The sequence below is a fragment of the Oncorhynchus kisutch genome, linkage group LG4 (genome assembly GCF_002021735.2).
Source record: "Oncorhynchus kisutch isolate 150728-3 linkage group LG4, Okis_V2, whole genome shotgun sequence".
Taxonomy (NCBI): domain Eukaryota; kingdom Metazoa; phylum Chordata; class Actinopteri; order Salmoniformes; family Salmonidae; genus Oncorhynchus; species Oncorhynchus kisutch.
This window is the reverse complement of record NC_034177.2, coordinates 82,183,784-82,200,977: the sequence shown is the minus strand read 5'-3', so window position 1 is coordinate 82,200,977 and position 17,194 is coordinate 82,183,784.

The following is a 17,194-nucleotide window of genomic DNA, read 5'->3' as shown; positions in this document are numbered from 1 at the left end:
GTTGGCAGCATCATGTTGCGAGGGTGCTTTGCTGCAGGAGTGACTGGTGCACTTCACAAAATAGATGGTATCATGAGGATAGAAAATTATGTGGCTATATTGAAGCAACATCTCAAGACATCAGTCAGGAAGTTGAAGCATGGTCGCAAATGGGTCTTCCAAATGGACAATGACCCCAAGCATACTTCCAAAGTTGTGGCAAAATGGCTTAAGGACAACAAAGTCAAGGTATTGGAATGGCCATCACAAAGCCCTGACCTCAATCCTATAGAAAACTGAAAAAGCGTGTGCGAGCAAGGAGGCCTTCAAATCTGACTCAATTACACCAGCTCTGTCAGGAGAAATGGGCCAAAATTCCCCCAACTTATTGTGGGAATCTTGTGGAAGGCTACCTGAAACGTTTGACCCAAGTTATACAATTTAAAGACAATGCTAACAAATACTAATTGAGTGTATGTAAACTTCTTAACCACTGGGAATGTGATGAAATAAATAAAAGCTGAAATAAATCATTCTCTTTACTATTATTCTGACATTTCACATTCTTAAAATAAAGTGGTGATCCAAACTGACCTAAGACAGGGAATTTTGACTCGGAATAAATGTCAGGAATTGTGAAAAACTGAGTTGAAATGTATTTGTCTAAGGTGTATGTAAACTTCTGACATCAACTGTACATATGAGATGAGTAATGTAGGGTATGTAAACACTATAAAGTGGCATATTTTAGTGGCTAGTGATACATTTATTACATCCCATTTTTAATTATTAAAGTGGCTTGAGATAGGTCAGTATGTTGGCAGTAGCCACTCAATGTTAGTAATGGCTGTTTAACAGTCTGATGGCCTTGAGATATAAGCTGTTTTTCAGTCTCTTGGTCCCAGCTTTGATGCACCTGTACTGACCTCGCCTTCTGGGTGATAGCGAGGTGAACAGGCAGTGGCTCGGGTGGTTGTTGTCCTTGATTATCTTTTTGGCCTTCCTGTGACATCAGGTGGTGTAGGTGTCCTGGACATGAAACACAGGTGCAGACCTCACTACCCTCTGGAGAGCCTTACTGTTGTGGACGGAGCAGTTACCGTACCAGGCAGTGATACAGCCCGACAGGACGCTCTCGATTGTGCATCTGTAAATTTTGTGAGTGTTTTTGGTGACAAGCCGCATTTCTTCAGGCTCCTGAGGTTGAAGAGGCGCTGCTGCGCCTTCTTCATCACGCTGTCTGTGTGGGTGGACCATTTCAGTTTGTCCTTGATGTGTACGCCGAGGAACTTAAACCTTTCCACCTTCTCCACGACTGTCCCGTCGATGTAAATAGGAGGCTGCTTCCTCTGGTGTTCCCTGAAGTCCACGATCATCTCCGTTGTCTTGTTGACATTGAGTGTGAAGTTATTTTCCTGACACCACACTCCGAGGGCCCTCACCTCCTCCCTGTAGGCTGTCTCGTAGTTGTTGGTAATCAAGCCTACTACTGTAGTGTCGTCTGCAAACTTGATGATTGAGTTGGAGGTGTGCATGGCCACACAGTCATGGGTGAACTGAGAGTACAGGAGAGGGTTGAGAACGCACCCTTGTGGGGCCCCAGTATTGAGGATCAGCGGGGTGGAGATGTTGTTTCCTACCCACACCACCTGGGGGCGGCCCGTCAGGAAGTCCAGGACCCATGTGGCACAGGGCGGGGTCGAAACCCAGGGTCTCGAGCGTAATTACGAGTTTGGAGGATACTACGGTGTTAAATGCTGAGCTGTAGTCGAAGGACAGCATTCTTACATAGGTATTCCTCTTGTCCAGATGGGTTAGGGCAGTGTGCAGTGTGATTGCGATTGTGTCGTCTGTGGACCTATTGGGGCTTCGATTGGTCAGACCAGTGTTGAACAGACCTGAGCACGGGCGTTTTCTGTTTTAGTTTCTGTCTATAGGCTGGGAGCAACAAAATGGAGTTGTGGTCAGATTTTCCCGAAAGGAGGGCAGGGGAGGGCTTTGTATGCATCGCGGAAGTTAGAATAACAATGATCCAGGGTTTTGCCATCCTGGTCGCGCATTCGATATGCTGATCAAATTTAGGGAGCCTTGTTTTCAGAATGGACTTGGTTTCCAGTTTACATAGAGTCCAATGCAGTTCTTTCAGGGCCGTCGAAGTGCCTGCTTGGGGGGGATATACACGACTGTGATTATGATCGAAGAGAATTCTCTTGGTAGATAATGCGGTCGGCATTTGATTGTAAGGAATTCTAGGTCAGGTGAATAAAAGGACTTGAGATCCTGTATGTTGTTTTGATCACACCAAGTCTCATTAATCATAAGGCATACACCCCCGCCCTTCTTCTTACCAGAGAGATGTTTGTTTCTTTCAGCACGATGCGTGAAGAAACCAGGTGGCTGTACCGACTCTGATGACTTATCCCGAGTGAGCCATGTTTCCGTGAAACAAAGAACGTTACAATCTCTGATGTCTCTCTGATGCTCGGATTTCGTCTACCTTTTTGTCAAGAGACTGGACATTGGCGAGTAGTATACTCGGGAGCAGTAAGTGATGTGCCCGTCTACGGAGGAGCCTGACCAGAAGACCGCTCCATCTGCCCCTTCTGCGGCGCCATTGTTTTGGGTCGCCGGCTGGGGCCTCTTCCGGCGCCGACAGAGATGGCCGCCTCGCTTCGCTTTCTTAGGAATCTATTTTTTTATGTATTATTTCTTACATCGTTACCCCAGGAAATCTTAAGTTTTATTACATACAGAGGGGAGGAAATATTGGATATAAGAGCAACGTCAACTCACCAACATTACAACCAGGAATACGACTTTCCCGAAGCAGATCCTCTGTTTGGTCCACCACCCAGGACAATGGATAGGATCCTGTGAAATTGAGAGAATTATTATAATGCCCTTTTAGTGCAAGAGCTGTTTGAAAAGACAGCCTGTGTTGGTGGGATAGAGTTTTGGTCTGCCTGATGACACCCCAAGGTGGTAAATAAGTTAAAGGACGAATAAGAAAGAAAGTTCCAAAGCTTTCTACCAATAGTAGCTAGTTTCCCATTTCCCCCACAAACTCCTAGATAGTCCTATAAAAATTATTGCTTGAGAAATTACTCTTAGCTAAAAAGCTGACTTTGTTTTCAATTAAAATGGTCAAAAATGTACAATCGCAGTAAGGTACGTAATTGTTACCCAGAAAGGATATGATATTGAAATAAAAATGGCTGCAAATTAAGCCATTGTAGCACTACACACTCAACAGTGCCATCAGTTGTGTAACAGTATGCATTGATAAACACAAGTGGTGGTAGTGGGTTATTTTCAGGGTCAGGGGGGAACTGGGTAATGAAAGAAGAGACTCTGGGCTGCATCTCAATAGTCTAATGTGGCTTCCTCTCCTGTCTCCTTAACTCTTTTCCTTCACTTGTCCGAAAAGACAGGGCAGGCAACAACAACTCTATGCATTTTCTGTATTCCTTTGCCCTATCCTGTGCTTTCAGATCAGTGCGATGAAGGAGAGGAAACAGGGCAAGGAGACAGCTTCAAACTATTGAAATGCAGCGCTGTGGTGTGGTTACGTTTGTTCGCAGTGGTGGGCTCATAGACTAGAGGAATGTGCTGAGTGTCACAGCTACACCCATCCCACTAGACAGCTGCTGCATTCCTAACGGCTGTCTATGCCCTCTGTCTCTCTATCGCACTCTCTCTCTCGCACTCTCTGTCTTGCGTTCTCTCTCTCTCTCATGTGCTTTCTCTCTCTCTCACTGTGTCATGTGCATCTTCTCACCCTTGAAGTTCTGAGAAAAATATGCAACACTTCCCTCACCCCTAGTTTATAGCTGGAAGCAGCATTTCATCAATGTAGGTGTTCCTATATAAATGTTTTGCAGTAATGATATCAGTAGTAAAATAAATTGCATTGATAATGGCCTTATTATCAGCATTGTCAACATGTAATGCAGTATATACACCCTTATGAAAAAACCACACGAATTTCACGCGATCACGTGAATTGTTCCAAAAACATGTTTTCATGTGATCATGTGAAGTTAATGTGATAAAAGGTGGCAATATGTAAAGCAACATGTGATAACAAAAACACGTTTTAACATGATTTTCTGTGATTTTCCACATGTGAAAACATGTTTTTTCTGTTAGGGCAGTATCAGTAGGCTAAGCGATTTACAGCCTCGTGTGCATAAAAACACTCACAAACTTTTACAGATGCACAATCGAGAGCATCCTGTCGGGCTGTATCACCGCCTAGTACAGCAACTGCTCCGCCCACAACCGTAAGGCTCTCCAGAGGGTAGTGAGGTCTGCACAACGCATCACCGGGGGCAAACTACCTGCCCTCCAGGACACGTACACCACCCGACGTCACAGGAAGGCCAAAAAGATTATCAAGGACAACAACCACCCGAGCCACTGCCTGTTCACCCCGCTATCATCCAGAAGGTGAGGTCAGTACAGGTGCATCAAAGCTGGGACCGAGAGACTGAAAAACAGCTTCTATCTCAAGGCCATCAGACTGTTTGACAGCCATCACTAACATTGAGTGGCTGCTGCCAACATACTGACTCAACTCTAGCCAGTTTAATAATGTAAAAATGTATGTAATAAATGTATCACTAGCCACTTTAAACAATGCCACTTTATATAATGTTTACATACCCTACATTACTCATCTCATATGTATATACTGTACTCTATACCATCAACTGCATCTTGCCTATGCCTTTCGGCCATCACTCATTCATATATTTTTATGTACATATTCTTATTCATTCCTTTACACTTGTGTGTATAAGGTAGTTGTTGTGAAATTGTTAGTGTTAGATTACTTGTTAGATATTACTGCATGGTCGGAACTAGAAGCACAAGCATTTCGCTACACTCGCATTAACATCTGCTAACTATGTGTATGTGACAAATATATATATATTTTTTTTTTTAAGGTAAGTGTGGTACTGGGAATTGAGCCCACTATCCTGGCTTTACTAACACTATGCTCTACCAACTGAGCTACAGAGGACCACCACCTTAGTATGAGACACATGCACGCACACACACACCAACAGACACAAACACATGCTGACGTACTGTACACACACAACCCTCTCCACCCCTGAACCACTATTGTAAGCCAATGTGACTTTAGGGACATTTTTGGGACCTCTGACCAATCACTGTTTTGGAACCGTACCCCACCTACTGTTACCTCTGGTCCTGAGCAGCCATTGGTCCACATTCCACACTCCTCTCTGGTGAATCTAGCTAATCAGAGGACCTGGTGGGAAGAGGGAGAATGTAAGTGGGACAATTGCCAAGTTGTGAACACCACAAGTGCTGCTCAGGCTGGTTTAAATGGCTCAAATAGACCCTGTTCACAGATAATGTACAGTCTTTTTTATTACTGAGGGCTGGGGTTGGGGCTGAGGGCTGGAGTTGGGGTTGCGGCTGAGGGCTGGGGTTGGGGCTGAGGGTTGGGACTGAGGGCTGGGGCTGGGGTTGGGGCTGAGGGCTGGGGTTGGGGCTGATGGCTGGGGTTGGGGGCTGGGGTTGGGGCTAAGGGCTGGGGTTGGGGTTGGGGCTGAGGGTTGGGGCTGAGGGCTGGGGTTGAGGGTCGGGGCTGGGGTTGGGGCTGGGGTTGGGGTTGGGGCTGAGGGTTGGGGCTGAGGGCTGGGGTTGGGGTTGGGGTTGGGGTTGGGGCTGAGGGCTAGGGTTGGGGTTGGGGCTGAAGGTTGGGGCTGAGGGCTGGGGTTGGGGTTGGGGCTGAGGGTTGGGGCTGAGGGCTGAGGGCTATTTCGTAAAATTAAATTAAATAATGAACAAGCCTGTTTGAAAAATTTAAACTATGTGGAAACTTTGACTCAAACAAACAAAAATGTTGAATTATGTTCAGGGTTGGGGGCTGGGGTTGGGAATGAGGGCTGGGGTTGGGGCTGAGGGTTGGGGCTGAGGGCTGAGGCTGAGGGCTGGGGCTGAGGGCTGGGGATGGGAATGAGGGCTGGGGTTGGGGCTGAGGGTTGGGGCTGAGGGCTGGGGTTGGGGCTGAGGGTTGGGGGTGAGGGCTGGGGCTGAGGCTGGGGTTGGGGCTGAGGGCTGGGGCTGAGGGCTGGGGTTGGGGTTGGGGCTGAGGGTTGGGGCTGAGGGCTGGGGTTGGGGCTGAGAGCTGGGGTTGGGGTTGGGGCTGAGGGCTGAGGGCTGGGGCTGAGGGTTGGGCACTGGGGTTGGGGCTGAGGGCTGGGTTTGGGGTTGGGGCTGAGGGCTGGGGTTGGGGCTGAGGGTTGGGGCTGAGGGCTGGGGTTGGGGCTGAGGGTTGAGGCTGAGGGCTGGGGTTGGGGCTGGGTTTGTGGCTGAGGGCTAGGGCTGGGGCTGAGGGCTGGACTAGGGATGGGGTTGGGGCTGAGGGCTGAGGTTGGGGCTGAAGGCTGGGGCTGAGGGCTGAGGTTGGGGCTGAGGGTTGGGGCTGAGGGCTGAGGGCTGGATTAGGGATGGGGTTGGGGCTGAGGGCTGAGGTTGGGGCTGAGGGCTGGGGCTGAGGGCTGGACTAGGGATAGGGTTGGGGCTGAGGGCTGAGGTTGGGGCTGAGGGCTGGGGTTGTGGCTGAGGACTGGGGTTAAGGCTGGCACTAAGGGCTGGGGTTGGGTCTGTGAGCGAGGCTACCCAGGCAGCACGACCTTGAACCTGCAGAAAGACAAACAGCTGTTAACAACTTTCCGACAGGCTTCACATCACAGGCAGCCCAACTCTAACTGACTTATCTCAACCTGTTCTGTCAAGTTTAAGGTCAGACTGACGTTAAGCCAATCCCAAATCGACCCCTCGCTTCTACCCCTAGACACTCCAGAGGATTGGATAGAGGTTAGTCTCGTGAAGCAATATGGCGCTATAAGCAATAAGCAAATGGCACTAGCTCCTCCGTGCCGTCCGGTAGGTGGAACTTGTACAGTGCCTTGCAAAAGTATTCGGCCCCCTTGAACTTTGCGACCTTTTGCCACATTTCTAGCTTCAAACATAAAGATATAAAACTGCACACACACAAACATAAACAGGCATTCAGATAAACACACACATGAAAACCAGTGATTCTCTGATTTCTGTGGAACGGAGTTTGCAATGTACTATACTGTAAATGTCAATGTACTATGCTGTAAACCCAATGTACTATACTGTAAATGTCAATGTACTATACTGTAAATGTCAATGTACTATACTGTAAATGTCAATGTACTATGCTGTAAATGTCAATGTACTATGCTGTAAATGTCAATGTACTGTGATGTAAATCCCAATGTACTATACTGCAAATGTCAATGTACTATGCTGTAAATGTCAATGTACTATGCTGTAAATGTCAATGCACTATGCTGTAAATCCCAATGTACTATACTGTAAATCTCAATGTACTATGCTGTAAATGTCAATGTACTATGCTGTAAATGTCAATGTACTATGCTGTAAATCCCAATATACTATACTGTAAATGTCAATGTACTATACTGTAAATCCCAATGTACTATACTGTAAATGTCAATGTACTATGCTGTAAATCCCAATGTACTATACTGTCAATGTCAATATACTATACTGTAAATGTCAGTGTACTATGCTGTAAATCCCAATGTACTATACTGTAAATGTCAATGTACTATGCTGTAAATGTCAATGTACTATGCTGTAAATCCCAATGTACTCTACTGTAAATGTCAATGTACTATGCTGTAAATCCCAATGTACTATACTGTAAATGTCAATGTACTATACTGTAAATCCCAATGTACTATACTGTAAATGTCAATGTACTATGCTGTAAATCCCAATGTACTATACTCTAAATGTCAATGTACTATGCTGTAAATCCCAATGTACTATACTGTAAATATCAATGTACTATGCTGTATATCCCAATGTACTATACTGTAAATGTCAATGTACTATACTGTAAATGTCAATGTACTATACTGTAAATGTAAATGTACTATACTGTAAATGTCAATGTACTATACTGTAAATATCAATGTACTATGCTGTATATCCCAATGTACTATACTGTAAATGTCAATGTACTATACTGTAAATGTCAATGTGCTATACTGTAAATGTCAATGTACTATACTGTAAATGTCAATGTACTATACTGTAAATGTCAATGTACTATGCTGTAAATCCCAATGTACTATATTTTAAATGTCAATGTACTATACTGAAAATGTCAATTTACTATACTGTAAATGTCAATGTACTGTGATGTAAATCCCAATGTACTATGCTGTAAATCCTAATGTACTATGCTGTAAATGTCAATGTACTATGCTGTAAATCCCAATGTACTATACTGTAAATGTCAATGTAATATGCTGTAAATCCCAATGTACTATACTGTAAATGTCAATGTACTATACTGTAAATCCCAATGTACTATACTGTAAATGTCAATGTACTATGCTGTAAATCCCAATGTACTATACTCTAAATGTCAATGTACTATGCTGTAAATCCCAATGTACTATACTGTAAATATCAATATACTATGCTGTATATCCCAATGTACTATACTGTAAATGTCAATGTACTATACTGTAAATGTCAATGTACTATACTGTAAATGTAAATGTACTATACTGTAAATGTCAATGTACTATACTGTAAATATCAATGTACTATGCTGTATATCCCAATGTACTATACTGTAAATGTCAATGTACTATACTGTAAATGTCAATGTACTATACTGTAAATGTCAATGTACTATACTGTAAATGTCAATGTACTATGCTGTAAATCCCAATGTACTATATTTTAAATGTCAATGTACTATACTGAAAATGTCAATTTACTATACTGTAAATGTCAATGTACTGTGATGTAAATCCCAATGTACTATGCTGTAAATCCTAATGTACTATGCTGTAAATGTCAATGTACTATGCTGTAAATCCCAATGTACTATACTGTAAATGTCAATGTACTATGCTGTAAATCCCAATGTACTATACTGTAAATCCCAATGTACTATGCTGTAAATCCCAATGTACTATACTGTAAATGTCAATGTAATATGCTGTAAATCCCAATGTACTTCACTGTAAATGTCAATGTACAATACTGTAAATGTCAATGTACTATGCTGTAAATCCCTATGTACTATAAATTAAATGTCAATGTACTATGCTGTAAATCCCAATGTACTATACTGTAAATGTCAATGTACTATGCTGTAAATCCCAATGTACTATACTGCAAATGTCAATGTACTATGCTGTAAATCCCAAAGTCCTATACTGTAAATGTCAATGTACTATACTGTAAATGTCAATGTACTATGCTGTCAATGTACTATGCTGTAAATGTCAATGTACTATGCTGTAAATCCCAATGTACTATACTGTAAATGTCAATGTACTATGCTGTAAATCCCAATGTACTATACTGTAAATTTCAATGTACTATAGTGCAAATGTCAATGTACTATGCTGTAAAAGTCAATGTACTATTCTCTAAATATCAATGTACTATGCTGTAAATCCCAATGTACTATACTGTAAATGTCAATGTACTATACTGTAAATGTCAATGTACTATGCTGTAAATGTCAATGTACTATACTGTAAATGTCAATGTACTATGCTGTAAATCCCAATGTACTATACTGTACATGTCAATGTACTATGCTGTAAATGTCAATGTACTATGCTGTAAATCCCAATGTACTATGCTGCAAATGTCAATGTACTATGCTGTATATCCCAATGTACTATGCTGTACATCCCAATATACTATGCTGTAAATGTCAATGTACGATGCTGTAAATGTCAATGTACTATGCTTTAAGTCCCAATGAACTATACTCTAAATGTCAATGTACTATGCTGTAAATCCCAATGTACTATACTGTAAATGTCAATGTACTACACTGTAAATGTCAATGTACTATACTGTAAATGTCAATGTACTATACTGTAAATATAAATGTACTATGCTGTATATCCCAATGTACTATACTGTCAATGTACTACACTGTAAATGTCAATGTACTATACTGTAAATGTCAATGTACTATACTGTAAATGTCAATGTACTGTGATGTAAATCCCAATGTACTATACTGTAAATGTCAATGTACTATGCTGTAAATGTCAATGTACTATGCTGTAAATGCCAATGTACTCTACTGTAAATGTCAATGTACTATGCTGTAAATGTCAATGTACTATGCTGTAAATGTTAATGCACTGTACTGTAAATGTCAATGTACTATGCTGTATATCCCAATGTACTATACTGTAAATGTCAATGTGCTATACTGTAAATGTCAATGTACTATACTGTAAATGTCAATGTACTATACTGTAAATGTCAATGTACTATGCTGTAAATCCCAATGTACTATATTTTAAATGTCAATGTACTATACTGAAAATGTCAATTTACTATACTGTAAATGTCAATGTACTGTGATGTAAATCCCAATGTACTATGCTGTAAATCCTAATGTACTATGCTGTAAATGTCAATGTACTATGCTGTAAATCCCAATGTACTATGCTGTAAATCCCTATTTACTATAAATTAAATGTCAATGTACTATGCTGTAAATCCCAATGTACTATACTGTAAATGTCAATGTACTATGCTGTAAATCCCAATGTACTATACTGCAAATGTCAATGTACTATGCTGTAAATCCCAAAGTCCTATACTGTAAATGTCAATGTACTATACTGTAAATGTCAATGTACTATGCTGTCAATGTACTATGCTGTAAATGTCAATGTACTATGCTGTAAATCCCAATGTACTATACTGTAAATGTCAATGTACTATGCTGTAAATCCCAATGTACTATACTGTAAATGTCAATGTACTATACTGCAAATGTCAATGTACTATGCTGTAAATGTCAATGTACTATTCTCTAAATATCAATGTACTATGCTGTAAATCCCAATGTACTATACTGTAAATGTCAATGTACTATACTGTAAATGTCAATGTACTATGCTGTAAATGTCAATGTACTATACTGTAAATGTCAATGTACTATGCTGTAAATCCCAATGTACTATACTGTACATGTCAATGTACTATGCTGTAAATCCCAATGTACTATGCTGTACATCCCAATATACTATGCTGTAAATGTCAATGTACGATGCTGTAAATCCCAATGTACTATACTGTAAATGTCAATGTACTATGCTGTAAATCCCAATGTACTATGCTGTACATCCCAATATACTATGCTGTAAATGTCAATGTACGATGCTGTAAATCCCAATGTACTATACTGTAAATGTCAATGTACTATGCTGTAAATCCCAATGTACTATGCTGTAAATCCCAATGTACTATACTGTAAATGTACTATGCTGTACATGTCAATGTACTATTCTGTAAATGTCAATGTAATATGCTGTAAATCCCAATGTACTATACTGTAAATGTCAATGTAATATGCTGTAAATCCCAATGTACTATACTGTAAATGTACTATGCTGTACATGTCAATGTACTATTCTGTAAATGTCAATGTAATATGCTGTAAATCCCAATGTACTATACTGTAAATGTCAGTGTATTATGCTGTAAATCCCAATGTACTTTACTGTAAATATCAATGTACTATGCTGTATATCCCAATGTACTATACTGTAAATGTCAATGTACTATACTGTAAATGTCAATGTACTATACTGTAAATGTCAATGTACTATGCTGTAAATCCCAATGTACTATATTTTAAATGTCAATGTACTATACTGAAAATGTCAATTTACTATACTGTAAATGTCAATGTACTGTGATGTAAATCCCAATGTACTATGCTGTAAATCCTAATGTACTATGCTGTAAATGTCAATGTACTATGCTGTAAATCCCAATGTACTATACTGTAAATGTCAATGTACTATGCTGTAAATCCCAATGTACTATACTGTAAATGTCAATGTACTATGCTGTAAATCCCAATGTACTATACTGTAAATGTCAATGTAATATGCTGTAAATCCCAATGTACTTCACTGTAAATGTCAATGTACAATACTGTAAATGTCAATGTACTATGCTGTAAATCCCTATGTACTATAAATTAAATGTCAATGTACTATGCTGTAAATCCCAATGTACTATACTGTAAATGTACTATGCTGTACATGTCAATGTACTATTCTGTAAATGTCAATGTAATATGCTGTAAATCCCAATGTACTATACTGTAAATGTCAGTGTATTATGCTGTAAATCCCAATGTACTTCACTGTAAATGTCAATGTACAATACTGTAAATGTCAATGTACTATGCTGTAAATCCCTATGTACTATAAATTAAATGTCAATGTACTATGCTGTAAATCCCAATGTACTATACTGTAAATGTCAATGTACTATGCTGTAAATCCCAATGTACTATACTGCAAATGTCAATGTACTATGCTGTAAATCCCAAAGTCCTATACTGTAAATGTCAATGTACTATACTGTAAATGTCAATGTACTATGCTGTCAATGTACTATGCTGTAAATGTCAATGTACTATGCTGTAAATCCCAATGTACTATACTGTAAATGTCAATGTACTATGCTGTAAATCCCAATGTACTATACTGTAAATGTCAATGTACTATACTGCAAATGTCAATGTACTATGCTGTAAATGTCAATGTACTATTCTCTAAATATCAATGTACTATGCTGTAAATCCCAATGTACTATACTGTAAATGTCAATGTACTATACTGTAAATGTCAATGTACTATGCTGTAAATGTCAATGTACTATACTGTAAATGTCAATGTACTATGCTGTAAATCCCAATGTACTATACTGTACATGTCAATGTACTATGCTGTAAATGTCAATGTACTATGCTGTAAATCCCAATGTACTATGCTGCAAATGTCAATGTACTATGCTGTATATCCCAATGTACTATGCTGTACATCCCAATATACTATGCTGTAAATGTCAATGTACGATGCTGTAAATGTCAATGTACTATGCTTTAAGTCCCAATGAACTATACTCTAAATGTCAATGTACTATGCTGTAAATCCCAATGTACTATACTGTAAATGTCAATGTACTACACTGTAAATGTCAATGTACTATACTGTAAATGTCAATGTACTATACTGTAAATATAAATGTACTATGCTGTATATCCCAATGTACTATACTGTCAATGTACTACACTGTAAATGTCAATGTACTATACTGTAAATGTCAATGTACTATACTGTAAATGTCAATGTACTGTGATGTAAATCCCAATGTACTATACTGTAAATGTCAATGTACTATGCTGTAAATGTCAATGTACTATGCTGTAAATGCCAATGTACTCTACTGTAAATGTCAATGTACTATGCTGTAAATGTCAATGTACTATGCTGTAAATGTTAATGCACTATACTGTAAATGTCAATGTACTATGCTGTATATCCCAATGTACTATACTGTAAATGTCAATGTACTATACTGTAAATGTCAATGTGCTATACTGTAAATGTCAATGTACTATACTGTAAATGTCAATGTACTATACTGTAAATGTCAATGTACTATGCTGTAAATCCCAATGTACTATATTTTAAATGTCAATGTACTATACTGAAAATGTCAATTTACTATACTGTAAATGTCAATGTACTGTGATGTAAATCCCAATGTACTATGCTGTAAATCCTAATGTACTATGCTGTAAATGTCAATGTACTATGCTGTAAATCCCAATGTACTATGCTGTAAATCCCTATTTACTATAAATTAAATGTCAATGTACTATGCTGTAAATCCCAATGTACTATACTGTAAATGTCAATGTACTATGCTGTAAATCCCAATGTACTATACTGCAAATGTCAATGTACTATGCTGTAAATCCCAAAGTCCTATACTGTAAATGTCAATGTACTATACTGTAAATGTCAATGTACTATGCTGTCAATGTACTATGCTGTAAATGTCAATGTACTATGCTGTAAATACCAATGTACTATACTGTAAATGTCAATGTACTATGCTGTAAATCCCAATGTACTATACTGTAAATGTCAATGTACTATACTGCAAATGTCAATGTACTATGCTGTAAATGTCAATGTACTATTCTCTAAATACCAATGTACTATGCTGTAAATCCCAATGTACTATACTGTAAATGTCAATGTACTATACTGTAAATGTCAATGTACTATGCTGTAAATGTCAATGTACTATACTGTAAATGTCAATGTACTATGCTGTAAATCCCAATGTACTATACTGTACATGTCAATGTACTATGCTGTAAATGTCAATGTACTATGCTGTAAATCCCAATGTACTATGCTGCAAATGTCAATGTACTATGCTGTATATCCCAATGTACTATGCTGTACATCCCAATATACTATGCTGTAAATGTCAATGTACGATGCTGTAAATGTCAATGTACTATGCTTTAAGTCCCAATGAACTATACTCTAAATGTCAATGTACTATGCTGTAAATCCCAATGTACTATACTGTAAATGTCAATGTACTACACTGTAAATGTCAATGTACTATACTGTAAATGTCAATGTACTATACTGTAAATATAAATGTACTATGCTGTATATCCCAATGTACTATACTGTCAATGTACTACACTGTAAATGTCAATGTACTATACTGTAAATGTCAATGTACTATACTGTAAATGTCAATGTACTGTGATGTAAATCCCAATGTACTATACTGTAAATGTCAATGTACTATGCTGTAAATGTCAATGTACTATGCTGTAAATGCCAATGTACTCTACTGTAAATGTCAATGTACTATGCTGTAAATGTCAATGTACTATGCTGTAAATGTTAATGCACTATACTGTAAATGTCAATGTACTATGCTGTATATCCCAATGTACTATACTGTAAATGTCAATGTACTATACTGTAAATGTCAATGTGCTATACTGTAAATGTCAATGTACTATACTGTAAATGTCAATGTACTATACTGTAAATGTCAATGTACTATGCTGTAAATCCCAATGTACTATATTTTAAATGTCAATGTACTATACTGAAAATGTCAATTTACTATACTGTAAATGTCAATGTACTGTGATGTAAATCCCAATGTACTATGCTGTAAATCCTAATGTACTATGCTGTAAATGTCAATGTACTATGCTGTAAATCCCAATGTACTATGCTGTAAATCCCTATTTACTATAAATTAAATGTCAATGTACTATGCTGTAAATCCCAATGTACTATACTGTAAATGTCAATGTACTATGCTGTAAATCCCAATGTACTATACTGCAAATGTCAATGTACTATGCTGTAAATCCCAAAGTCCTATACTGTAAATGTCAATGTACTATACTGTAAATGTCAATGTACTATGCTGTCAATGTACTATGCTGTAAATGTCAATGTACTATGCTGTAAATACCAATGTACTATACTGTAAATGTCAATGTACTATGCTGTAAATCCCAATGTACTATACTGTAAATGTCAATGTACTATACTGCAAATGTCAATGTACTATGCTGTAAATGTCAATGTACTATTCTCTAAATACCAATGTACTATGCTGTAAATCCCAATGTACTATACTGTAAATGTCAATGTACTATACTGTAAATGTCAATGTACTATGCTGTAAATGTCAATGTACTATACTGTAAATGTCAATGTACTATGCTGTAAATCCCAATGTACTATACTGTACATGTCAATGTACTCAAGCTGTAAATGTCAATGTACTATGCTGTAAATCCCAATGTACTATGCTGCAAATGTCAATGTACTATGCTGTATATCCCAATGTACTATGCTGTACATCCCAATATACTATGCTGTAAATGTCAATGTACGATGCTGTAAATGTCAATGTACTATGCTTTAAGTCCCAATGAACTATACTCTAAATGTCAATGTACTATGCTGTAAATCCCAATGTACTATACTGTAAATGTCAATGTACTACACTGTAAATGTCAATGTACTATACTGTAAATGTCAATGTACTATACTGTAAATATAAATGTACTATGCTGTATATCCCAATGTACTATACTGTCAATGTACTACACTGTAAATGTCAATGTACTATACTGTAAATGTCAATGTACTATACTGTAAATGTCAATGTACTGTGATGTAAATCCCAATGTACTATACTGTAAATGTCAATGTACTATGCTGTAAATGTCAATGTACTATGCTGTAAATCCCAATGTACTATGCTGTACATCCCAATATACTATGCTGTAAATGTCAATGTACGATGCTGTAAATCCCAATGTACTATACTGTAAATGTCAAGTCACTATGGTGACTGTCTGTCAGTTTGAGATGCTGGGACACTATGGTGACTGTCTGTCAGTTTGAGATACTGGGACACTATGGTGACTGTCTGTCAGTTTGAGATACTGGGACACTATGGTGACTGTCTGTCAGTTTGAGATACTGGGAGACTATGGTGACTGTCTGTCAGTTTGAGATACTGGGACACTATGGTGACTGTCTGTCAGTTTGAGATACTGGGCCACTATGGTGACTGTCTGTCAGTTTGAGATACTGGGACACTATGGTGACTGTCTGTCAGTTTGAGATACTGGGCCACTATGGTGACTGTCTGTCAGTTTGACATACTGGGCCACTATGGTGACTGTCAGTAAAAAAGGGAATATAGTGAATATTGCTTTTAAACAATCTGCTTCTCGTATCCTGACAGGAAAGAGACTACTAAACTGAGCACTGCTGAATTCTTGTTAAAATTCTCCTCTCATTTCTTGGAGCTGAGTCAACATGAACTATTACCAGATCCAGATGTGTGTGTGACTTTGTGTGTATATATACACCTCTGCACCATACAGTTATTCATATATGATTTGTATAATTGTATACAGTGCATTCGGAAAGTTTTCAGACCCTTTGACTTTCCGAATGCACTGTATGTTCTCGTACAGTTTTGGGGAGCAGTGAACTGCATTTAACTAGTAATTTAATTACATTTTTCAGTAGCTTGATAGTAGTTTAACTAAATTCAAATATTGGTAGTGTTTTCAGTAGTTAATCATTTTTTTGCTATGTAGTGGTGTAGTTAACTACTGGAACTACACCCTACTTTTGTAAGCAAAAATTAAATATGGGTGAAGAAAGCAATAATGTCCTATATTTTTACACATCAGACCAGCCTAATTTCCACTTCAAACACTTTTTGTGTGACAAAT